Here is a 26,815-nt window from a genome sequence, read left to right on the forward strand (position 1 = left end):
GCCCTTCGGAATCCTTTCTTCCCGCCCTTATCTGCCACCCTCCTCAGCCCCCTCTCCAGGCAATCATGGATCTGCTTTTTGTTACCACAGAGTAGTATATATATAGTAGTATATATAAACAGAATCATATAGTATATAAACTATATAAACAGAATCATAAAGTATTCTTTAAAAATTTCACTTCTTTTACTCAGCGTCATTACTTTGAGGCTTACCATGTTACTCCCTGCATGCACAACTATTCCTTTTTATTGCCAAGTCCATTGTAAATAGGTACCATAATTTATCCCTTCACCTGTTGATGAACATTTGGTTTATTTCCAGGTTTGACTATTAGAGAGAAAGCTGCCAAGAACATTAGTCTTATTAAATTCCTAGAAGTAAAATGGTTGAGTCACATGATAGATGTGTGTTTAACTTTTTAAAAAGCTGCCAAACTGTTTTCCAATATGGTTGCAACGTTTACATTTCCACTGGGAATGTACGAGAGTTCCACTTGCTCTGTGTCCTCACCAACACTTGGTATATTGGTCTTTTAGAATTTTAGACATTCCAGTAGGTGAGTAATGTATCTTATTGTGGTTTTAATTCGCATTTCTCTAATAACCAATGATGTCGAACATCTTTTCGTGTGCTTATTTGCCATCCATATATCTTTCTTGGTAGAATGTCTGTTCAAATCTTTTGTCTATTTTTTTAATTGAGTTGTTTGTTTTATTTTAATCTCTTTATTGGAGTGTAATTGCATTATAGTGTTGTGTTAGTTTCTGCTGTACAACAAAGTGAATCAGCTATACGTATACATATATCCCCATACCCTCTCCCTCTTGAGCCTCCCTTCCACTCTCCCTATCCCACCCCTCTAGGTGGTCACAAAGCACCGAGCTGATCTCCCTGTGCTATGCGGCTGCTCCCCGCTAGCTGTCTATTTTACGTTTGGTAGTGTATATATGTCCATGCCACTCTCTCACTTTGTCCCAGTTTCCCCTTCCTCGCCCCGTGTTCTCAAGTCCATTCTCTACGTCTGTGTCTTTATTCCTGCCCGGCCACTAGGTTCCTCAGTACCATTTTTTTAGATTCCATATATGTGCATTAGCATACGGTATTTGTTTTTCTCTTTCTGTGTTTGTTTCCTTATTGCTGAGTTTTGAGAATTCTTTATACAGTCTGGATACCAGTCCTTTATCAAATATGTGATTAGAAAATAACTTCTCCCAATGAGTGGTTTGTCTTCACATTTTCTACGTAGGATCCTCCCAAAGCTCACTTATCTGTTCATTGTTTTTTCCAGTCTTTTTTCCTTTCTGTAGACAGCCTTCATGCTCACTATTTTCTGCAATGTCGAATCTGCCATTAATCCCATCCAGTTCAATTTTTATCTCAGATATTGTAATTCAGTTTAGGTCTTTTTTACTTCTTTCACATCTCTACTTAACATGTTCAATCCTCTAGCTTCTTGAACATACGGAATACCATTATAATAATGTTTTAATGTCCTTGTCTACTAATTTTATCATCTGGGTTCATATCTCTCTTTCTAGTACACTGCCATCTTGGTCTCCCCAGACTCTTAGTTTTGTCTCTGCAAATCAAGAAGTCCACTGACCTCCACGTGGGTTCCCCATCCTGTGCTGTGACCTAGAAACTCACTTAAGAATGTAAAGGGGCAATTATAAGATTCACCTCACTTGTTCCTAGCCCTCAGGGATCATGGTCCTTCATTGCCTAAACATCCAATGTCTTGAGAACCATTGATTTTTTGGTTTGTTTTTAATTGTTTCGGGTGGGAGAGTAAATCTGGTCCCTATTACTCCATCTTGGCCAGCAGTAGGAATCTTCATAGTTTCTTTAGGCATAAAGAACTCTTATTGTCTATTGTCAAACTTCTCATATTACAGATTAGGAAACTGAGAAACTGCACACATATTACCTATAGAAGGTAGTTTGGGGTTTAAAGGTTATAATGTGCAGTGTTTGACGTGGGGTTGAGGAGATGAATGCTGTTAAGGCTGAAGGGGTAGGCAGAGCTAGATTGTAAAGGATGCTGAATTCCATGCAAGGGCAAGGGAGTATCTTGTGGTTGGTGAAGGAGAAATTGAACAATCACTTTAAGTTTAGGAACCGTGTAGTCAGGCTTGATAGCCTAATTAATATTTATACATCTCTCTCTTTTTTTAAGCACAGTTGAATTTTATTCACCTTTAATTCTGGAAAGGGAGTTGGTAGAGGTGAGGAGATGAGCTTGCTGAGCTCTGGACCACATTCTGATCTTATCTGTATGACTCTGGGCAAATCAGTTCATTACTCTTGGGCCTCAGTTTCCACAACTTTAAAATGGGAATCCTAACACCTATATCCTCATCCACTGATTGTAGTGAGGATTAGATGAGATAACACGTGCTTGACAATAGACTATCAGTGCCCAGAACAGTAGCTGGCATATAATAAGCCCTCAATAAAGATGAACGATTATTAATTGAGAAAACAGGCTCAATAAGGCTGTTCTAATTGTGGTACCAGAACAAGTAAAGGACAGTACAAAGCTTCCAACGCAGCTCTCTGACAGCTTTCCATGCCTATGATCCTTGAAAGCAGGATTTAATCCAAAGGAAGTAATAATGATTGGTTGAGGCAAATACCAAAAGGGCCACAAAGATATACATAGTGGTGGTAGAAGAGTCTTCCCTACCCAAGGGTACTCTCTGACCCAGAAGTTAGAGCCCAACCTGAAATGATTTTCTGAGCAGTGAATGTTGGAAGCAGTTGGATTTCAGCCACACAGAGGGTTACATTTCACCAGCTAGAATAAAGAATCAGAGCTAGACTGTGGTATGCAATGGTTTGTGGTCATATGTTTTAATATAATGTTTTGGGCAAAATTAAACTGTAGGAGGCTCGAGCATGAAACGAAAGCTTTTATTTATGTATGTTCTCTCATGTTGCCAAACATTTGTACAGGCTGTTCTCATGACCTAAGATGCAGTGTCTTGTATATTCAATATTCCGTACGTGTCTGATTGCAGAAATGTCCTCTTCCTTCAGTTCTCAGCTCAAATACTATTAAGCCTTCTCTGACTTCCCCAGGCAGATGGTATATTCTTTCTCTTTTGATTCCTCTGCATTTTGCAAATACTGTCATTTTCATGACTGCCTTGTTTCATTTAATCTCTCTCTTTGTTTGTGTCTCCCACTAGACTGGGACCTCCTTTGTATCTCTGGAACCTCGGACAATGCCTAGAACTGTTAGTGTTCAATAAATATTTCTAGAAAAATGAATGAATAAATGGACACTGGGAATATAGGGTAAAGTCATGTACATAAAGATTCTTATACATAGTGTGAGCTCCATTTTTTTCATTTTCCTCCATTGTATTAGCCTGAGCTTTAGGGGCATATGTGATGTCTTGCTTACCTCTCTATATACCCTTATTTACTGTCACAGAACATAGAAGAGGCTCAACAAATGTTATATGAGTGAACAAATAAGTCTTGAGCCTTAGTTGCTTTATCTGTTGCATGCAATGGTTGGATGAGATAGCGTAGTCATTCAACCAATATTTCTTGTACGTCTACCATGTGCCAGGCACAGCATCAGTCATGATCAATGTTCTTAAGAAGCCTGTAGATCAATAGAACTGAACCAGGGACTATAATGCAAGGTGGAAAGTGAGAGGTCACATCTTGGAATGTAGCTGACACTGATGGGGAGTGAATGAGACTTCAACCCAGAGTTGTCCTGTAGGATGGGGCAGGTTCTCAGGGGTTGACTGGGCCATGGGGTGCCCTGAAATTTGGTCAAACATTATTCTGGGTGTGTCTGTTGGGGTTTTCTGGGATGAGGTTTATATTTTTGAATTGCTAGACTGAGTGAAGCAGATTGCACTCCCTAATGTGGGTAGACCTCATCCAGTCAACTGAACAAAAAAGCTGAGTAAGAGGGAACTCCTCCTGCCTGACTACTGAGCTGAAGCATCAGTCGTTGCCCGTCTTCAGACACAAACTGAAAAATCAGTTCTTCTTGGGTCTCAAGCCTGCTGGCTTTTGGTCTGGACCTATGCAATCAGCTCTTCTGTTTCTCAGGCCTTCAGACTTGGACTGGAAGCACACCAGGGTCTCTTCTGGGTCTCCAGCTTGCCAGCTGCAGGTCTTGGGACTTCTAGCCTCCATAATTGCCTGAGCCAATTCCTTACAATCAATCCCTTTATCTATCTATCTATCTATCTATCTATCTATCTATCTATCTGTCTATCTGTCATCTATCTCATATTGGTTCTGTTTTTCTGGAGAACCTTGAGTAATACAAGAGAGTTAGAAGGAAACTACTCTTTCTTGAGCCTGTAGATGCTCTATATCCATTACCTCATTCCTTTCACATAGCACCCCTCTGAGGATGGATGTAATTTCCAGTTTACAGATGAGAACGCTGAAGCTCAGAGAGGTGAAGCAACAGAACTAGGTCACATAACTAGCAAATGGCAAAATTGGGCTAAAAATCTCATTCCCTTTAGCTCTATAGCCCGTGCTATTTCTCCTCCACTCAGCCCCATCCTTCTCTGCATGTCTTGTCTCTCTGAGATACTAAGTACTTTGTGAGCAGAAACCAGGTCTTATCATTTTTCTGGTACTCCTTGAAATCCTATGCCTGGTGCACTCTCTGGTCCATGGTGGTGAGGGTGGGGTGGGGGGTGGCTTCTGGTCACTTGGGTCAATGGGACTTCTCTGCAGGGAAGGACTTTGGAGACCACTTAGTCCTACCCATCCCTCCTTCTACCCTTGTTTCTAGTCCAATTCCCTTCTTCTACCTGCTGTTGTTAATGACAATATGGCCATATATTCCCCACGGGAATTCCAGGGTGTCCTGAAGTTTAGTCACCTAAAGCCGAGGAGCACAACTCATGTGGAAGGGCTTCCCCGGGTCCCTTTTGGAACTCTGACTCAGTTGTGCCACCTGGCCTGGAGCGAGGTCTGCAGCTGGGCCGGAGCAGGGAGCGGGGAGTGTGTGCTCAAGAGGACCCTGACAGGCCTGCTGGGCCCCTGCTGGTTGAACTCCGGCTATAAATAGAAGGAATACTAAGCAGAATGTCTTTTTAATATGCACATGGAATTCATTTATTTAATGAAGAATTTTCCTGGAAGAAAGCTGAGCTGTCAGAGCTGGGCTATTTTTTAGTAGGATGTGAAAGAAAAACTCGAGAGAACAATATGCTTTTTTGATTTTTGCTATTAGAAGAGGTCACAGTAAAAAACAACACTATAGGGTCAGAAATAGGATCAGTGTTTGCCAGGGGACTACAGGTGAGGGCAAGGGATTGCCTGGAAAGGGGCACGATGGAATTTTTGGAGTGACAGCTCCATTCTATATCTTATTGTGGTAATAGTTACCTGGCAGCATACATTTGTCAAAGCTCATAGAACTCTTCATCTCGAATGAATTTTACTGTATGTAAATTATACCTCAATTGCAATCATTGTTGCTTTTGTTGTGGTCATCCATTTACAATGCTTGGTGTCAGTTTATTTATCTCTTGTAAAAATAAAATACAGTGTGTGTGTGTGTGTGTGTGTGTGTGTGTGTGTGTGTGTGAAAAAAAAATAAAATAAATTATACCTCAGCAACTTTGACTTAAAAACAAGTCACAATGTTCCTTTTGAGGGAGAAAAGGAAGCAGTGGGGAACGAACATTTTCAAACACCTACTTTGGATAGGGTTCTCTGTAGTTTCTTTAGATACATTTACCTAGTTTAATACTTGCAAAACCGCAACGAGTTAGAGATTATTGTCCACATTTCACACTCAAGGTTGAAATGCCCAAGGTTGGGAGAACCTACATTAGTTACCCAAGGTCACACTAAGCTCCTCCTGGGCTTCATGAGGAGGTTTCAGAATTCCATAGTGACCTCTCTCCACCTACCTGGATGTTCAGGAAGATGAAGCCTAGAGTCTTTGGGAATAGGCAGAACTGAGCTTTCACTCCTTATGTAAAACGCATCAGGTAGCTCCATGCTTTCTCTCCATACTTTTCCTCCATTCTGTATTCGTTGGCTTTTTCTGGCTACATCTGGGAAAAGGTCTTAAAAGGTGCTAATAGTCTTTAAGAGCTTTATTTAGTACCCCTGGACCTCCCTTTTTATCAAGTGTGCTTGATTTTGGGCAGACTTTGGTATCTGAAAGGGGGTGAGTTACACTCTGTAAGGCCTGCCATCATTCCTGGATCCCATTCCTGTGGTTGATGGCATTCATCAATTATGATACTCTATGAACCCTGACTTGCTCTTACAATCCTTCAGAACGCAGTCCTCTGGACAGTACTCACTAACTGCTGTCAGTTGGCACTCAAAATCAGAAACTTATTTGCCATTCTACCTGTGTTGGTAAGCCTAATTTAAGTGCATTTATAAATTGAGGGTGAAAGTTTAGCCTTTCCTCTCCTGGAATCTGGAAGCCTGAGAAAAGTTGATGTCTGGATCTAGAGGCAAAAGTAGGGAGAAAGTGGATTAGACAATTGAGTCGGATTTCCATATCAGCTCTGTACCACTTCCCTCCATCTCACCTCCAACACTCATTTTTCCCTCTGTGGAATGGAGATAATAATACTAACAGCTATCCGAACGTGTTATGGTGAAGCTTAAGTCAAATGACATAGCACATAGGAAACAAAACTCACTATGTCCGAGGCTCTGTGCTAAGGACTTTTACATGCATTATCCTGTTCAACCCTTACAACAAAGTTTTGCATAAGAAGAAAAGGTTTTAATCTACATTTTATAGACAATACGTAATTTGTTCAAGTCACACAGTAAAGGGTGAGGACTCCAAATCTCATATTGTTAATCATAAGCTACACTGCCTCTCTTTTCAGGCATGGACCAGACAGTATTTGGAACGATGCATCCTTTATTGCAGGACTGAGTGGATTGGCAAGAATTCAGACTGGGAATTGGCTCTTCCATTAGACTGGTGCAGGCACTGAAGAGAGGAAGAAGTCATCCGGGGTAGGGAAATCCGGGAGTGGAGACAAGTACCACTACCCTTTTCAGGATCCTGCTGGTCTATATGGTACCTTTGCTCAAATTAGAAAAAAGGCCCCCTCTGGGCAGATGCATCACAAAAGTCTCTTCCTTTGGGAAGACACCGGATGCAAAGCTTAGAGCGTTTGGATGAAAAAAATGGAGCCCCTTCCTCTGGGCAGAGGATTAGTATGGGGTGGAATCTCAGCAAATGTTCCATCTCTTGACTGGAGTCTTTGTGCAGTACACAACCTGTACAACAATGCAAAGTGGTCTCTACGTTGACAGGTGGGAAAGGCACAGTCTCAGGGGACTTGGGAGCAGGTAAAAGGTGAATGTCTAGATAAATAATTTTGTCAGGCAGATCATATCATTGGCCTGAGTGAGTGCTAGAATCCAGCTCTGGATGATTCCAAAGCCAGTGTCACTGATCGTAAGAATCACTCGGGGATGGGGTTAGGGGTGGATTCTCGGTAAAAAAAGCAGATTACTAGGCCCTTCCCCAGATTACTCCAACTCAATAAATCTAGAGTGGGTAATTTCTATGATTAGAAAAATTTAGGAAATACTGCTATCTCCCCTGCTCATCACACTGTATTGCAGTTGTCTCTATTATCAGCCATGGCAACCATCTGGCTTACTGGACTGACTCTTGAGGGCAGGGCCATATTTGATTCAAGTCAACATCCGTAGCATATAGAGCAAAGTGTGGTACATAAGATGAAAAAAAAAAAAGAGTCAACAGAGAAACAATCCATGTATTGAATGGCTTCACATTGCATCAAAAACTCTGGCTTACTCATCATGCTATTACTCTCTGTGCCAAGGTAACTGCAACTATGTGTATTCCTTCCTTGCTTCCTCCCTTCTTCCTATTCCCCTTCCTATTCCCCTTATCACTACCTGTTCCTCAACCTTCCCCCACAGGACAGGCCCCACCATTCTGGGAGATCCTTTTAGATTTATCTAGAGAGCGGCATGTTTCCTGATATCCACACCTACTTTTGGGTCTGGGCCGTGCTTCCAACTCATTGTCTGTGATTTTGCGTCTTTAGGCCTTGTTTCTTTCTCTATAAAATGGAATGGCTTTATAATGTGACTTCTGAGGTCTTTTCCAGCTCTGACATGCTAGAATTCTCCGACTGGAATCTACAATTTCTGGTAAATCCTGTAAGATGAGATGGCCTTATTTGAGGCCTACATATTGGCATCGTATGGCCTGTTGGTTGGAGCCTGGGTGATGAGCAGCTGTAGTCAGGGATTTTCCTGAGGTCTGCTTTGCTGGTGGGAGGTTTTCTTTAATGGGCATGCTCCAGCAGGCTCTGGCCCCCTCCACGGGCAACTCGATAAATACTGGCTGCCTGATGGATCTGTTGGATTGGAAGGTAACTGGAAGAGGGATATGTGAGGAGCTCTGGAAAACATAGCAGTTCAAAGGCAGAGGGCTGTGCTGAGTAGGCTTCCAAATGCACTCACTCTCCCAGGCTTTGAATGCAAGTTCCATCGGAAAAACACGAGTGTCTGATTCCAAGGGAATGGCTTCTAGTAAAAATAATAATAAAAAGGGGCTTTGAAGGCTTCTTGGAAATCAGCTTCTATAAAATAGTGTTTGAGAAATTGAATGCAAGTCAAGCAGAAACATGGACTGAAATATTCCCTTTGCATACTCATTCTTTTAAAATATTTTACTTTTAAATATGAAAATAATGTGTGCATATGGTTAAAGAATCCAAACAGTACAGAAAATTACAAAATACAAAGCAAAAATCTCCCGTCCTCCCTCTCTTCTCATTTCCTGTCCCATGAGGTAACGATTTATTTCTTTTTTTGTCTGTGATTACTATGTGAGTTTATAAAAATTAAAAAAAATATTGTGGTAAAATATGCATAACATAAAATTTACCATTTTAACCATTTTTTAAGTGTATAGTTCAGTGGCATTAAGCACATTCACATTGTTGTGCAGCCATCATCACGTTCTATCTCTTTTTTTAATTGAAGTATAGTTGATTTACAATATTATATTAGTTTCAGGTGTACAACATACTGATTCAATATTTTTATAGATTATACTCCATTTAAAGTTATTACAAAATAATGGCTATGTCCAACTTCCCTGTGCTGTACAATATATCCTTGTTGCTTATTTATTTTATATATAGTAGTTTGTGTCTTTTAATCTCATACCCCTGTTTTGCCCCTCCCTCATTCCCTCTCCCCGCTGGTAACCACTAGTTTGTTCTCTATATCTGTGAGTCTGTTTCTGGTTTGTTATATACGTTCATTTGTTTTATTTTTTAGATTACACATGTAAGTAATAACAGAGTATTTGTCTTTCTCTATTTGATTTATTTTACTTAATACTCTCTAGGTCTATCCACACTGTTGCAAATGGCAGAATTTCGTTCTTTTTTTATGGCTGAATAGTACTCTATTGTGTGTGTGTGTATATATATATATATATATATATATATATATATATATATACCACATCTTTATCCATTCATCTGTTGCTGGGCACTTAGGTAGCTTCCATAGCTTGGCTATCATAAATAAAGCTACTATGAACATTGAGGTGCATGTATCTTTTCAAATTAGTGTTTTCATTTTCTTTGGATATATTCCCAGGAGTGGAATTTCTGGATCGTATGGTTGTTCTATTTTTAGATTTTTGAGGAAGCTCTATACTGTTTTCCATAGTGACTGTACCAATTTACAGTCTCACCAATAGTGTACTAGCATTCCCTTTTCTCCACATCTTCACCAAAATTTGTTATTTGTAGACTTTCTGATGATAGACATTTTGACAGGTGTGAGGTGATATCTCATTGTGGTTTTGATTTGCATTTCTCTGATGATTAGCAATGTTGAGCATTTTTTTTCATTTGCCTGTTGGCCATCTGTATACCTTCTTTGGAAAAATATCTGGTCAGGTCTTCTGCCATTTTTTTTTGATATTGAATTGTATGAACTGTTTATATATTTTGGAGATTAACCCCTTCCACCTTCTATCTTTACAACTTTTTTCATCTTCCCAAAGTGAAACTCTGTACCCACTAAACAGTAACTCCCCATTCCCCCTCCTCTCAGCCCCTAACACTCTTCTTTCTACCTCTATGAATTTGAATACTCTGCTACTTTGAGGTTCCTCATGTAAGTAGAATCATACAATCTTTGTCCTTTTGTGACTGGCTTATTTCACTTAGTATAAACAATTTCTTTTTTACTATTTTTAATCTTAGGTAGGTTACTTTTATAACTCTAATTTATATACTTATACGATATTATTTAATCTCTCAAATTTAAACAGTACTTATTGATTCCTTGCAATGAAAGATTTAACATCCTTGCTCCACTTCCAAAATCCCTTCACGCTGTCCATCTCTCATGTTACTATTTTTATTTCTTTAAATTATTTTTAGTTCTTCAAGTTATTTTCAGTTCTTCAAGTAGGTGGTTCTCTTTACTGAACTCTAGACTCATACTCAAGTGCCTACTTGATCTCTCCATTTGGATGTCTAACAAACACTTCAAACTTAAAAAATCCCAAACTAAATTCATGGTCTTTGGCCCCGCCCCATTCTGCCCCGCCCCGCCCCGCCCTCCCACCCAGTCTTCCTTACTCAGTAAAAGCCAACTTCATCTTTGTAGTTGTTTGGACCCCAAATCTTGTAATCATACCCCATTCCTTTTTGTCCCCCTCATGCCTCACAACCAAAGTGAGAGAAAATCCTTTTGACTTTACCTCAAAATATATATCCAGACTCTGACCACTTCTCATTACCTTCCCTTGTCCAAATCATTGCCGTCTCTCACTTGAATTATTAAAGTATTCTAACTTGTCTCCCTTCTTTCTCCCTTGTGCTCCTATAGTCTAATTACAAAATAGTAGGCAAGAAGTTTTTTTGTTTTTTTGAAGTATAGTTGCTTTACAATATTCTGTTAGTTTCAGCCAAGAAGTTTTTTTTTTTTTTTTTAATGAATATCAGATCAAGTTACTCCTCTGCTCAAAATAAGCCAATGACTTTCTCTCTCATTCTGAATAGAATCCAAAGTCCTTGTGATGGCCCAGGAGGATCCTCACCAGTGCTTCTCAAACCTTAATGTGCATATTATCCATCTGGGGTCTTGCTAAAGTGCAGACTATGATCCTAGGTGATTTGATGCTGTTGGTTCATGGACCACACTTTTATTACAACACTTCATGATCTCCACAACCTGCATATGCATCCTCTCTTGCCTCTTGGGCTGGTCTCTTACTACCTTCCTCCTCCCTCTTCTTGCTCCAGCCTCATTCATGCTCCCACCTCAGGCTTTACACTTGCTCTTCTCTCTGCCTCAACACTCTTCTCCCAGATATTTGTAAGGCTCATTCTCTTCCCCTCCTGTAGGTTGTTTCCCAAATAACAGTTTCTTCTGAAACCTTCTCTCATTTCCTTATTCAAAATGGCCACCCTTCTCTCTATGGTTCTCCCTAGCCCTTGTCCCTGCTCAATTTTTCTTTATAGCAAGGGTGTACAAATTATGTCCTATGGGTCATGGTTCAAATCTGGCTCTCCGCTTGTTTTGGAAATAAAGTTTTATTAGAACAAAGCCACATGGATGTGTTTATGTATTTTTCATGGCTGCTTTCCTGCTATAACAGTAGAGTTAAGACCTTAGGGTCTGCAAAACCTAAAATATTTACTATCTGGCTCCTTATGGAAAAAGTTTGCTGGCTTCTGCTTTGTAGCATTGATCACCATCTGACTTACTAGATACGTCACTCATTTATTTGCTTATGATCCATCTTGTCTCATTAGAATGTAAACTCCGTAATGAAAAGGGCTTTATCTATTTTGTCCATTGTTACATTCCTAATACCTAGAAAGGTGCCTACCATAAAGAGTCATTCAATGAATATCTGTGAAATGAACAATTGATTATCTTTAAGTTAAAATATATTGTACTTAAACTTTTATTTAGTCAGCCATTTAGACAGCCTCTACTGACTTCCTACCATGTGAAATGATGACACTGTTTGACCTGACTCCTGATAGTCAGCATTATTTTCATATTAGATTTTGTACTATAATTATAACTAGACCTTACTTGCTTTGTTTATAGGTTGATTCTAAAAATGCTCGACCAACAAAATGGCATTTCAAATATATATTGTAAATGGGTAAACTACAGAATCTAGAAGTATTATTGAACCCACGGAGAAAAAATGGTAATTCTAAGCCATTAGTGCCTGAAGAGAAATGTTCCTGCTATCAAGGGTTTGTGAATGATCTTTTCTAATTCTCTGTCAATTGCTTAAAATCATGTATATTTGGATCATGACTTACATATACAACTTCTGATTTTTCACAAAGCTCTTAATTAACCTCTTTTTAAAAAATTCATAGAATATACAAAAGTTTTCATCATGTATTTAAGATCATTGGGCTTCTTTGTCTTATAATTTTGCAATGGAAGTCGTTTTCTCCTTTAAGATTTTTTTTCACAAAACCTTCTGGCTTCCTATTCTAATTTTGATAGAATACTTCCTGGATTTCTTGCATAGCTGTAAATCTGGTCTCTTTACATTTTACTTCTGAAGTAGTTCCATTGTTTCTTGCATCATGTATATTTCTCTTTCTTAGCTTCTTTTTCATTTTGCTAAAGTACATCCTCAAGTACTTTTCAGAAGAGAAAAGTGAGAGGTAACTGTAAAGTTTCCTGCTGCTACTGTAACATATCACCACAAACTTAGTGACTTAAAATAGTACAGATGTGTTACTTTAACGGTCCTGTAGGCTAGATGTGCCACATGGGTATCACTAGGGTAAAATCAAAATATCAGCCGGACTGGATTCCTTTCTGTAGATACTCAGGGAAATCTGTTTCTTTGCCTTTTCCAGCTTCTAGGAGTCACTTGCATTCTTTGGTTCATGGCTCTGTTCCTCCCTCTTCAAAGTCAGCACTGTGACATCTCTCTGACCATTCTTCTGTGGTCACATCTCCCACTGACCACAAAGGAAAAGGTTTTCCACTTTTAACGATCCATGTCAAGCTCTTTATTTATTTATTTTATTTTATTTCATTTTTTAAACATCTTTATTGGAGTATAATTGCTTTACAATGCTGTGTTAGTTTCTGCTTTATAACAAAGTGAATCAGCTATACATATACATATATCCCCAAATCTCCTCCCTCTTGCATCTCCCTCCCACCCTCCCTATCCCACCCCTCTAGGTGGTCACAAAACACAGAGCTGATCTCCCTGTGCTATGTGGCTGCTTCCTACTAGCTATCTATTATACATTTGGTAGTGTATATATGTCCATGCCACTCTCTCACTTCATCCCAGCTTACCCTTCCCCCTCCCCGTGTCCTCAAGTCCATTCTCTATGTCTGTGTCTTTATTTCTGTCCTGCCCCTAGGTTCTTCAGAACCTTTTTTTTTTTTTTTTTAGATTCCATATGTATGTGTTAGCATATGGTATTTGTTTTTCTCTTTCTGACTTACTTCACTCTGTGACAGCCTCCAGGTCCATCCACCTCACTACAAATAGCTCAATTTCATTTCTTTTTATGGCTGAGTAATATTCCACTGTATATATGTGCCACATCTTCTTTATCCATTCATCTGTCGATGGACACTTAAGTTGCTTCCGCGATTGTAAATAGAGCTGCAGTGAACATTGTGGTACATGACTCTTTTTGAATTATGGTCTTCTTAGGGTATATGCCCAGTAGTGGGATTGCTGGGTCATATGGTAGTTCTATTTTTACTTTTTTAAGGAACCTCCATAGTGGCTGTATCAATTTACATTCCCACAAACGGTGCAAGAGGGTTCCCTTTTCTCCACACCCTCTCAAGCATTTATTGTTTGTAGATTTTTTGATAATGGCCGTTCTGACTGGTGTGAGCTGGTAACTCATTTTAACTTTGATTTGCATTTCTCTACTGACTAGTGATGTTGAGCATCCTTTCATGTGTTTGTTGGCAATCTGTATATATTCTTTAAGAAATGTCTATTTGGGTCTTCTGCCCATTTTTGGATTGGGTTGTTTGTTTTTTTGATATTGAGCTGCATGAGCTGCTTGTAAATTTTGGAGATTAATCCTTTGTCAGTTGCTTCATTTACAAATATTTTCTCCCATTCTGAGGATTTTCTTTTCATCTTGTTTATGGTTTCCTTTGCTGTGCAAAAGCTTTTAAGTTTCATTAAGTCCCATTTGTTTATTTTTGTTTTTATTTCCATTACTCTAGGAGGTGGGTCAAAAAGGATCTTGCTGTGATTTATGTCATAGAGTGTTCTGCCTATGTCTTCCTCTAAGAGTTTTATAGTGTCTGGTCTTACATTTAGGTCTTTAATACATTTTGAGTTTATTTTTGTGTATGGTGTTAAGGAGTGTTCTAATTTCATTCTTTTACATGTAGCTGGCCAGTTGTCCCAGCACCACTTACTGAAGAGGCTGTCTTTTCTCCATTGTATATTCTTTCCTCCTTTATCAAAAATAAGGTGACCATATGGGTTTATCTCTGGGCTTTGTAGCCTGTTCCATTGATCTATATTTCTGTTTTTGTGCCAGTACCATACTGTCTTGATTACTGTAGCTTTGTAGTATAGTTTGAAGTCAGGGAGCCTGATTCCTGCAGCTCCGTTTTTCTTTCTCAAGATTGCTTTGGCTATTCGGGGTCTTTTGTGTTTCCATACAAATTGTGAAATTTTTTGTTCTGGTTCTGTGAAAAATGGCATTGGTAGTTTGATACAGGTTGCATTGAATCTGTTGATTGCTTTGGGTAATATAGTCATTTTCACAATGTTGATTCTTCCAATCCAAGAACATGGTGTATCTCTCCATCTGTTTGTATCATCTTTAATTTCTTTCATCAGTGTCTTATACTTTTCTGCATACAGGTCTTTTGTCTCCTTAGGCTGGTTTATTCCTAGGTATTTTATTCTTTTTGTTGCAATGGTAAATGGGAGTGTTTTCTTAATTTCTCTTTCAGATTTTTCATTATTAGTGTATAGGAATGCAAGATATTTTGCACATTAGTTTTGTATCCTGCTACTTTACGCAATTCATTGATTAGCTCTAGTAGTTTTCTGGTAGCATCTTTAGGATTCTCTATGTATAGTATCATGTCATCTGCAAACAGTGACAGCTTTACTTCTTCTTTTCCGATTTGGATTCCTTTTATTAATTTTTCTTCTCTGATTGCTGTGGTTAAAACTTCCAAAACTATGTTGAATAATAGTGGCGAGAGTGGACAACCTTGTCATGTTCCTGATCTTAGAGGAAATGGTCTCAGTTTTTCACCATTGAGAACGATGTTGGCTGTGAGTTTGTCATATATGGCCTTTATTATGTTGAGGTAAGTTCCCTCTATGCCTACTTTCTGGAGGGTGTTTATCATAAATGATGTAGAATTTTGTCAAAAGCTTTTTCTGCATCTATTGAGATGATCATATGGTTTTTCTCCCTCAATTTGTTAATATGGTTTATCACATTGATCAAGCTCTTTAATTTGATTACATTTTCATGTCTCTTTTGTCATGTAAGGTAACATATTCATAGGTTTCTGGGATTAGGATGTGGACACCTTTGGGAGGAGGTCATTCTTTTGCTTATCACATAAACTTTTAGTGTCTTCCCAAATCCTGAAATTTCTTAAGTTAGCTTCACACTGCTTATAGAGTTATAGTTTCAAAAATACATGTCTTCATAACTTTGGAGACATTCTTCCACATCACCTGGGGTCAGTGATTATTGACACAAGATCTGAGTACAATCTGATTCTTTTTTTTTAAAAGGCATATTTACTGCCACATCCCTTGGCATCTTTTAATATTTTTCTCCTTGAAACTTCACCAGATAATGACTGGGAGTGGGTTTTTGTTTTGTTTGTTTGTTTGCTTTGTTTATATCCATAAGATTTACTCTGAAATGATCCTTTCAACTTGAAAACTTGAATCTCTATTTAAGGATAAGAATTTTTTTTCTCTGTGTTTTCTTCAATATCTGTGCCCTCCCCCTCTCCATAGCCTTCACTAATATCTGCATCATTCTCTCCATATCTGAATTCCCCATTAGAAGAATGTTGAGACTTCTTGATGTGTTCTCCCTTTAGTTTAACTTTTAATTTTCTCCTATTTTTCTTCTCCCCATTTTTGCTACATGTTTCATGAGATTTCCTTGACTTCATCTTCCAGATTACTAATATAGACTTTAACCATGACCAATCCACAGCATTTTTAAAATGTGGACAAAATAGTTCACATTTCCAGGAACCTTTGGCTGCCTATCTCTCATAGTAACAATAACTTTTCAAATTTCTCTGAGTTTCCTGATTGAGTTTATTTTGAAAATCCTCTTCTATTTCTTGCTATTCCCTTCAGTGTCGCTGTTTGCATTTTTTAATCTTGAGCTTTCTCTTTCTCATCAGTTTTCCTCAAATGTTGACTGAATTGCTTTACTTTTATTTGTGAGTCTCTTGTCTGGCAGCATAGGTAGCTGGCATGGTTTCCCTCAGTAATCCAACAGGTCCCTTTACCCCAAAGGCCTCTTTCTCCACATGGGAGGGCAGAAGGGAGAGCTCTGTGCAGATGAGCAGGTCTTGATGAATGGCAGGCTTGTCTTTATTGTGCATAAAGACCAGTTTGCTTGAACCTCTATAATTTCTACAGTGAAAAAGAGTTCACTGCAGCACATTTTTCTCCTCCTGAATAGAAGCATTTTTCCTCCTTTTCTTCTGGTCAAGGGGGAAATGTGGGTTTACCTTGAACTCTTCTCTGACTCCATCTCCAGCCTCCACCCAGACTACAGGCCTCCCCAGGCTAGTCTTGATTACCTCATGATGGCCATCCCATAGCCCTCTCTGGCTCCCCAAACCTGCTCCAACAGGTTACATCAGGTCACACACTCACTGCAGTCTTCTCTCTGTGTTTTGTACTGAGCTCTTATGCTCTAGCTTATGCTTCAGTGATCCCATTTGCTTTCTACTAATCAGAGATTTGTGTGTAGATAGCACTCTCTGTTTTAAAAAAATCCAAACCATCAAAAATATGTATTCTATCCTGTACATCTTTGTTATCTGTTCAGTGAGGTCTTATCTAGGAGGGATGCCCACTCTGCCATCTTGCACCATAAACCTGCAATTCTAAAAGTCTAAACACAGTTCAAATTTAAAGGAAATAACTTGTGTCATCTCTTTTTAGAAACATTTTTCTCCCCCTCCTTTCCCTCTCTCCCCCCCAGATTGTTCAGATCCTCTCCTTGTGACTCCAAGAAGAGTATCTTGTGCTTCCTTCTACCGTGCCACATTGTATTATTATTTGCCTCTATGTATTGTTTATGCCTTCAGGCTGTAGGGTCTTTGAGTGTAGGATACACGTTCATCCCTAGGTTCCCAGTGATACACACATAGCAGATGTTCAGGTGGTATCAAAGCTTTCCGGAAACAAAAGAGAAGTCCAAAGTCACTTATGGCTGGTTACAGAGTATAAAGAGGGCAGTGGCAGAGGAAGGAATCTGAAAAGATAAGCAGTGGCCAGAATGTGCTGTCAGTGACCAAACTAAGCATTTTGTACCGAGCCACTGGAAGATTTTAAGCACGCAGCAGAAGTATGCGCCTATTGGCATATTATAAAGATTTTGACTGCAATAGGGAGGATGGACTGGCAGAGTCCTGATGATTTGGGACATGACTGCAATAGTCTAGGTGAGAAGTGATGAGGGCTTGACTGGGGGAATAGAAGCTGGGATAAAGTTAAAGAGACAGGTTTGGGAAATGGCAAGAGGATAGAACTGGTGGGATTTGGTGACTGTTGCATTTGAGGGGCTGATGGAGATGGAAGAGGCAAGCTTTTTGAGGGCCCTTCCAGTGCTGGGGTTCCAGGATCCAATGATTGTAGGAAAGGACATGAGCTCTTTTGTTTTTTGGTAAATCTCAAGAGAGAGGCAAAAAGGCTGTGACAGGAGTAATTTATGAGATTCAACTGGGCTGTTTAAATCCTTTCTGAAACTGCAGATTCCAGCTGAAATGGGGAAAAGACATTTCTTTAGCTCTGTTTTGGACAGCCAGGCTACCCATTTCCCTCCCAGGAAATCAAGTGGGAGCAGGATGTTCTGGTAAGATACATGAGATCAGCTTCTTTTCAAGTTTGGATTAATTTTAAAAAATTGGATTAGCATCCAACTGAAATGGATGTCAACTGCTTGGAATGCATCTTTGGATCTGAGTGATTTTGATATGAACCAAATGTGATTGCCTAATAAAGTTTTTATTTATGGAGAACCATCTTGATGTCTCAACTACATCCCAAGTTTAACTCTTAGGGACCCTTCAAAGGAAGGAATAGATTTCACCTGTTTTGCCCTTATGCATTTTTACTTTAAAAAAAAAAATCAGGCTCCTTACCCGCTCTTAATCATGACATCACAACTCAAAAACATTCAGGAAAAGGGAGGGAGTAGGTTTTACCACATACCAAGAACCTTCTCTGTGTTAGGCATGTCCAATGATGCAATAATGCATAGACCTTAACAACCACACTGAACATAAGAATTATTATCCCCATTTGACAGATGTGGAAGTTAGACCTTAAAGAGATCTCTAAGTTAGTAAAAGGGAGAGGGGATTCAAATACAGACCCATCTGATGTATCAAGTATCTATCATGGCCTGACATACTTGCATTACTCCATTTAAGCCTCACAGCAATGTAAAAGTATAGAGACTTAGAGAGGCTTAATAAAAAGAGGCTTAGCAAGATTAAATAACCCCTGCAAGGTCACTCATCAGAGAGACCTGAGATATTGTTTTCCTTCTTTATTTGCAAGCCAAAAGTACACATTATATACCTAAGGGTGTTAAGAAGTATATGGGCGATATTATATGTCATTGCTAGGAAAACTTTCCACGATGCTATTCAGATAGAGAGAAATCTCTTTGGAAAGCTCTGTTTGCCTGATGGCCATTCCCAAAGCCTTTAGATACGGGGAAGGCGGTGGGGAGTGACTGATTCCTAGTCCTGCATTGGAATGCTCCATATGCCACACCTAATTCTAATACTCCAAATAACACTTTGGGGGTGGCGTAATGATTCCTGTTTCCCAGATGAAGAAACTGAAGTTCACAAAGGTTAAGTAAAGGTTAAATAACTTGCCCAAGGTTCACACCCATGTCCGGCTGATCCCCAAACCACAGGTGTTCAGGATAATGCTAACCCACTTTGAGGGCAGATATTTAGAGAAACGTGTAAGAAGGAAGAGGGCGATCAGAACGTGAGCTCTGCTGTTGGTATGACCCACGAAGTTTCCCTGGGTAAGTGGTGGGTGAATAAACGACCTTTGATGAAATTTGCAGATGATTCTAAATCGGGCCCTCGGTAAACACGAGCAATACAAAAAAGCGACACAAGTGATCCCAAATGAGGGAGGTTAGAAGTGCAGGCAGGAAATAACAAGATGAGACTGATTACCACATGGGAAATTCTGAATTAAAACATCTGGGCAGGCCGACGTGACTAACATAAGCACCTTTCAGTAGCTCAGAACTCTGCAATTGGAAGGGTGTGAGTGGTCACTGTATCCAGTTCCTTCATCTACAGATGATGAAGCTCAGACTCAGACAGGAGAAGGAAATTATCCAAGGCCACAGTCAAACTAATGGCAGAGCTGGGATAAACCCCAGGTCTCCTGTCTCATAATGGACTTTGCCTTCTATTACAGCTATGGTTTTTGGAATCAAAGGTATTTAAGTCTAACTCTACCGTTTATATGCTGTGTGTCTTCAGGCATGTTACTTAACCTGACTGAAACTCAGTTTTCTTATCTGGAAAAGTGGTAAAGTAATAAATATTCCTTAGGGTTACTTTGGAAAATAAGTGAAATAAGAATTGGTACTTGATATATAGGGGTTCAAGAAAGATTAATTCCCTCTTTTATTTATAGCAGAGAAATGCTTTAAAGGTAATAGCTATGGTGCAGGGTATGTTGTATCCATGATGCCATGCTTGAATGGGTGCTGAAGGCTCTTTTAGGAAGATTGGCAATGGATACAGTGGGAATAGGTAATGCGATACCGCTGCAGTTCATGGTATCTTCAGATACATCCATCACAGATCAATCATAGAGGGCCTTGGGCATGCAAGGTAGACTTTGTGCCACATTGTGGCTCAGACAGCAAGAGACGTCACCATCTGCTGAGGCCGTTGGGGAATACAGCCTGAGGGATGTGGGACTAGAGCTGGAAAGAATCATTTTCAGAGGAAAGTTTCCACCTAAGGGCTAATTTGGGAATGAGTTCTACATTGTACTGGCTAATGTGAAAATTGGGACATACTTAATGTGTGTATGGTAGGCTATTCAGGGAGAAGTTGGCCATGGTGCCAAGCTACCTTAAAAGCTGCATTCACCAGGTGTGGAATTTACAAAGGAGAGAGACCCAAACTGAGTCTGTGGCTCTTGGATTCTACATCCACATTGAGGACATAAAATATTGGAGATAAATCAGGAAATTGAAGGTTAAAAGAGGGTTTGAGAGGACACTGTCTTTGACATGAGCTGTGTTTTGAATCCCACATCCCCAGGGAAGGGATGGGGTAAGGGCACATCCCCCTTCCTTCAAATAAAGAGTGAGTGCCTCCACGGGGCCACTTGGAGGGTCTGGTAAGGGTCCTCTGAAGTTGGGGTGACTCAGTAGGCTGGCTCTGCCTTCTGCCCAAGAGAGCTGGCAGCAGAGGCAGCCTGGCGAGCTGCCGGTGGCTGGAAGGAGGGAGAGGCGGAGGCACTGGATTAGCCTGCCTCCCAGAGTCTGTCAGGTCAAAGATTTGTATATTTCCTGAAGACCTGACATGGACCATGTGGGAGAAAGCAGGCTTGGAGGCACTGAAATTCTACCCAAGAAACCTACTTGGGAGGGATAACTAAATAGAGAGCCGATGTGAACCAGACTGCTGGGAAAAAGGGGACTGGGCATGGGAAGGGGACAGCTAGCTTAAGGGAGACCCATCACCCACTCCCTGGTAGTGTCATTAAATGCTTTCAGTGAGGAATTTGCAAAGGCCACAAATCCTGTCCCCTCTTCCACCCTTAATCATCTTTTTATTTTTTTTTTAATTGAAATATAGTTGTACAATACTATATAAGTTACAGGTGTACAGTATGGTGATTTGCAATTTTTAAAGTTTATACTCCATTTATAATTATTATAAAATATTGGCTATATTCTCTATATTATATAATACATCCTGTAGCTTATCTTATACCTAACAGTTTGTACCTCTTAATCCCCTACCCCTGTATTTCCCCTCCCACCTTCCCTCTCCCCACTGGTGACTACTAGTTTGTTCTCTATTATATCTGTGAGTCGGTTTCTTTTTGTTACATTCATTATTTTGTTGTATTTTTTAGATTCCACATATAAGTGATATCATACAGTATTTGTCTTTTTCTGTCTGACTTATTTCACTTAGCAAAATACCCTCCAAATCCATCCATGTTGTTGCAAATGACATTATTTCATTCTTCTTCATGGTTGAGTAATACTGGGTTTTATATACACATACACACACACACACACACACACACACACACACACACACACACACCACATCTTCTTTATCCATTCATCCATTGATGGACACTTAGGTTGTTTCCATATCTCGGCAATTGTAAATAATGCTGCTATGAACATTGGGACGCATGTACCTTTTTGAATTAATCATCTTTAATCAGGTGCCAGGACCAGAGTAGCCAGTGCTAGTTTATGACAATACATGTGAAGTAAAAGCTCTCCCACTCTGCCCATTACCATTTTCTCTTCTCTCTTTGTCCCTCTACCAGTCCAACTCCAGGATGTGCTCACAGACCAGAGTCAACCAGTAGTGGGAGGAAGAGCTTGGATATTAAAGGCAGAAGACACTGTCTATAACCCTCCCCTGGACTAAAATAGGCCAGAGGTGGAGGAGGAAGAAGTACTCATCCTAAATGAGCTTGGAGGTTTTGGTTATTATATTGACTCTACTGAATTGAGACTCTATTTAAGGATTTTAAATGATTACCAAACTTTTGATTACCTAAGAGTAAATAAGGAAGTCAGGGGGCCTACCTCAACTTTCATCCAGGAATATAGGAAGGACTACCCCCATCAAGCAGGTTAGAAGGGCAGTGAGAGACACATAAATTTGTTTTTTAAATTGCAGCCCATGTGTCCCACATGAGCACTGGTTCAATTTGCATATTTCATTGGAATGTACTCTTTATGTTAGCTTGTTTGGATTCCTGCTTTGTGCTGAGTTTTCTGATGCAGTCAGATTTATGGTTGCAAACCTTGTGACAAGCACACAGTAGGTCCTCAATACGTGCTGTGGAGTGAGATGCATAGAGGAAAAGTTACATGTATGATTAGCAGAGCAGAGACTACCCTCCAGATGCTGGCCTTTCCACTTGGTAATCCAGATTTCATCCCAGCCCTTTCATCCATTCCATGAGCACTTATTGAATGCCTATTACGTCATTCCCCAAATAATCTTTTCTCTGGGTCACAAGTGAGTGAGTATGACACCATTCTAACCAAATCAGCTTTGGGACTCATTTTGAATGGACTTATATATTCTCATCTTCTACCACTATTTGTCTTTGTATGGCTGTCTCTGAAGGGTCAGGACAGCATCGTACATATCTCTGATTCCCAAGTACAGTGTCCAACACATAAAAACTGCTCAATAAGTATGGAACAAAGTGTTGAACGTGGCAAATCTAAAATCCCCATGAAACTCTGGACATCAGGCCTACTGAACCAGAAAGAAAGATAACTCCAATACTGCTCTGACATTTTTTGAATGTAGTTTATGCAAGGATTAAGATTAGGAGCCATGGAGGCTTCCCTGGTGGTGCAGTGGTTAGGAATCCGCCTGCCAATGCAGGGGACACGGGTTTGAGCCCTGGTCCGGGAATATCCCACATGCCGTGGAACAACTAAGCCCGTGCACTGCAGCTACTGAGCCTGCGCTCTAGAGCCCGTGAGCCACAACTACAGAGCCCGTGTGCCACAACTACTGAAGCCCGCACACCTAGAGCCTGTGCTCCCAACAAGAGAAGACACCACAATGAGAAGCCTGCACACCACAACCAAGGGTAGCCCCCCCACTCACTGCAACTAGAGAAAGCCTGCGCGCAGCAACGAAGACCCAACGCAGCCAAAAAAAAAAAAAAAAGATTAGGAGCCATGACTCAGAAGGATGGACTGAATCCCAGATCCACCAGTTGCCTAGGAAATATATACTTTTTTGTAAGCCTTAGTTTTGGGCATAATAATGAGGGCAATAATACTCATAGTTAAGTGAGACATGAATGTCTAGTAAAAGCATCTCTAGTTTGATGCCTGGTAAATGACAGGTTTTCTCTCTGGCTCTGTCTCGCTCTGTCTCTGTCTCTGTCTCTGTTTCTCTCTGTCTCTGTCTCTCTCTGTATCTCTGTCTCTGTCTGTCTCTCTCTATAAATTTATATACATATAATTTTTAACACCCTCTTCCTCCTTATCCCCTGTACTTGAAACCCAAGCAGCATCTGGGGGTGGGAGTCATAGAAAAAGTTAGTATAATAGTAACGGTCAAGATTGAAGATATGATCATGCTGGAGGACAGTTGAATAAAACAGCATTATCTGATAACATGGTATAAAGAACATGGGAATTGGAGGGAGAAGATTTGGGTTTGGGCTTGAGCCCTGTCCCTGTCACATACATTGTGACATTGGCAAGTCAATGAATTTTCTGAGCCTCTTTTCATTCACTGTTAAATAAGGTCAACAAGATGCCTCTGTGCTTCTTGAGGGCAGAATCTGTGTCTTATTCATCTGTGTCCTTAGCACCTACCAAAGCATCTGGTGTACGATAATAGTAACAATGTAAATCAAAGTAAAGACTCCTTTCTAAATATTTGAATGCACTAATTCTTACAGCAACACAATGAGGTCAATGTTCTTAAATTTTAGTGAATACTTGAGGAATGAAATTTCACTAATTTATTTTTCACTACTTATCAATAAATTAAATCTAAAGCAGCAATGTCAAGCAAAAGTAACGTGTTAGCTTCAAGTGCCGTAAAAATATAAGATAGCATTTTCGTTCTTCTATTTCTCTACTTTGATCTAGGAGACATGCTGCTGGGATTATCGTAAGAAAGGGAGGGGAATCATTTATAGAGATTTTACGAACAGTGCCCTTTATATATGCTATTCCATTAAATCTTTGCTTCAGCTCTTTGAGGAAGATATAATTATAGATTTGGAAACTGAAGCTCAAGTAAATTAAGTAACTTAGTTAGAGACTTGCTCAACAGCTACCCTATTCATCGGCAGAGTTACGATCCAAATTGAAGTTGGCCGTCTCCAAAGCCCAGGCACTTCCAGCGATGGCTAGGGAAGGGAAGTGGTGGCAGGGAGGAGGCTGCAGACGAGTTTGCAGTGGGTTAAAACAGAGGTTGAAAACATCAAAGGAAGAACTGAAGCCTAGCAGCCCCCCTGCCTCCAGCCCACTTCAAATGTTTTTCTTATTCTGGTGGTCAGAAGTAGGTGTCCCCATGTACCTCTGTTCCCAGGGAAAGGCCAAGGGTAACTCTGCTGGGAACTGCAAAGGACAAGGAGACTCTGTTATTTCCAGAGGAATCGGAGAGGGCAGGAGGAGGTCGGACCGTGGAGATGTGTGTCTGTGGGCTCTTTCACATGTGAACATGATTGTTCTGGTTGGGTTACGCTTTTAACTCTTTCCCCAAGTGCTGGGGAGGCAGCCCAGCGGGAGTAAGGGGTGGGGAGGGGGAAGAACGCTGGGCAAGGACTTCGATGAGAGCCCCGGGTCCGGAACCTTGCTGCAACGTGCTTTGGTTTCTCCCCCAGTCCTCCCCCTGCACCTCATTTTCCCCAACTGAGTAAGAGTGGGCTGGGACAGCTAACATTAAAGACCCTTCCTGTTCTATATTCTGTGGTCTGAATTTACTATTTTTTATTCTAACTTCCCACACCCTAGGGAGGGTGATGCAGACCTAACTTTGGGAGAGGAGAGACATTACAGACTAATATTTCTAAAGTATAAATGAAATCATGTCACCTGTACACTTAGCCCTGTAGTAAGGTCCTTTTGCAGATTTCCCAGCTAAGGAACCCACTTGTTCTAGGCACTGTTTTAAATACATCAGACGCTTATGCTATTTAATGAGGTGGCATGCACGTGCCTGTTTGTGTGTTGTGTGTGTGGGTGTGTGTTTACCTAAAAGGTAGAGCCCCTGTTTGTAATCCCAAGTCCACCCAGAACTAACTATGAAATCTTGAACAAGGCATCAACCTCTCTAGGTTTCTGTTTCATCCTCTGTAAAGATAATACAGTAAAGTAAAATACTTTACTGTAAAGTAATAACAGCAGCTACCTGGTTGGGTTGTTAGGAGGGGTGAGTCCATTTCTGTAAAGCACTGAGAAGAGTGCCTGACTCACAGAGAACACTTGTGATGTCAGTTATTTTTATGAATTCTCACTAACTCTTTTTTCTTTTTTTTAATTAATTAATTAATTTATTTATTTTTGCTGTGTTGGGTCTTCGTTTCTGTGCGAGGGCTTTCTCCAGTTCTGGAGAGTGGGGGCCACTCTTCATCGAGGTGCGCGGGCCTCTCACTATCGCGGCCTCTCTTGTTGCGGAGCACAGGCTCCAGACGCGCAGGCTCAGTAGTTGTGGCTCGCGGGCCTAGTTGCTCCGCGGCATGTGGGATCTTCCCAGACCAGGGCTCGAAGCCGTGTCCCCTGCATTAGCAGGCAGATTCTCAACCACTGCGCCACCAGGGAAGCCCCTCACTAACTCATAACTCTTATTTTACACATGAGAGAATGGACCCTAAGAAAGTTTAAGCGACTTGCTCAAGGTTCTACGATATGCTAGGAAAAAGAGTGAGAATTTTAGGATGTTATAACTGTATTTCAGCGTGGGACCCAGAAACACCTGGAATGTGCCCAGCTGCTCACTGCCCCTTCCTAACTGTGGTCAGTTTCCGCCCTGAGGGATGTGGGCAAGGAAGGAAGCAAAGCACACATGTGCAGGCCCTGAAGGCACAGCTCCCAATGCAAGAGCAGCGTGCTCCGTGACTAACCTGGGGCCTGACCTCAGACTAATGATTCTTCCCAGGATCCAGGAAATTGGGGAGCAGACAAGTGGAAGCATGGGAAGAGGCGGGCAGGGGGTCTTTCCTCAACATCAGGAAACAGCAGGGTCTTTCCTTAACTGCCCTTTCCTCAAGGGCAGTTATAATATAACTGCATCTTAGTTGTGTTCAAGGCCATTGACAAACTGTCCCCATCCTCACCTTTCAAACTCATCTCCACGCTGTTTTATTTCAGCCTCATTTGGATACTCTGTGTCCTGGGTCCTCTACACACCAGCCTGTTCCAGGAAACAGGGTGGCTTGACATCCTCCCCCCATCCTAATCCTTCCTGCTGTGACAAACGAAAACCTTATTAAAAATTTCCATCTTATTGTTAATTTGGATTAAGCCTGACCAAAGCATCACTATGTGTTGGTATCATCTGAAACTGCAAAATCTTTCCTGGGGCACATTGAACTTAGATGAAGCAATCACCACAAAATAAAATTGACAATGACTCAACTGCATATGCTAATCTCTGTTATCAAACCAAAAAAGAAAGAAAAGTGATGAAAGAATCAAAGTTTCTTGTCAAAATTGGATCTGTATTCTTTGATGTGAGAAATAAGATTTGATTGAAATAATAACCAGAAAATAAAATTCACAATGACAGAAGCTACAATTAATAAAATAAGGTAAAGACA

The 26,815-nt window shown here is 40.4% G+C and overlaps 1 long non-coding RNA gene across 14 annotated transcripts in view; it reads left to right on the forward strand.

The window, feature by feature from the left end:
* Positions 1–26,815, forward strand: part of LOC309638782 — a 390,227-nt gene that overhangs the window by 120,875 nt on the left and 242,537 nt on the right. The window contains exon 5 of one of the 14 annotated variants that reach the window (XR_014251274.1): positions 6,861–6,993. The exons of the other annotated variants lie outside the window; for them this stretch is intronic. This is a non-coding gene — a long non-coding RNA (uncharacterized lncRNA). The remainder of the gene's footprint in view (positions 1–6,860; positions 6,994–26,815) is intronic. 14 annotated transcript variants of the gene reach the window in all.

This window comes from Balaenoptera physalus, assembly GCF_965194825.1.
Source record: "Balaenoptera physalus genome assembly, chromosome: 1".
Classification (NCBI taxonomy): Eukaryota; Metazoa; Chordata; class Mammalia; order Artiodactyla; family Balaenopteridae; genus Balaenoptera; species Balaenoptera physalus.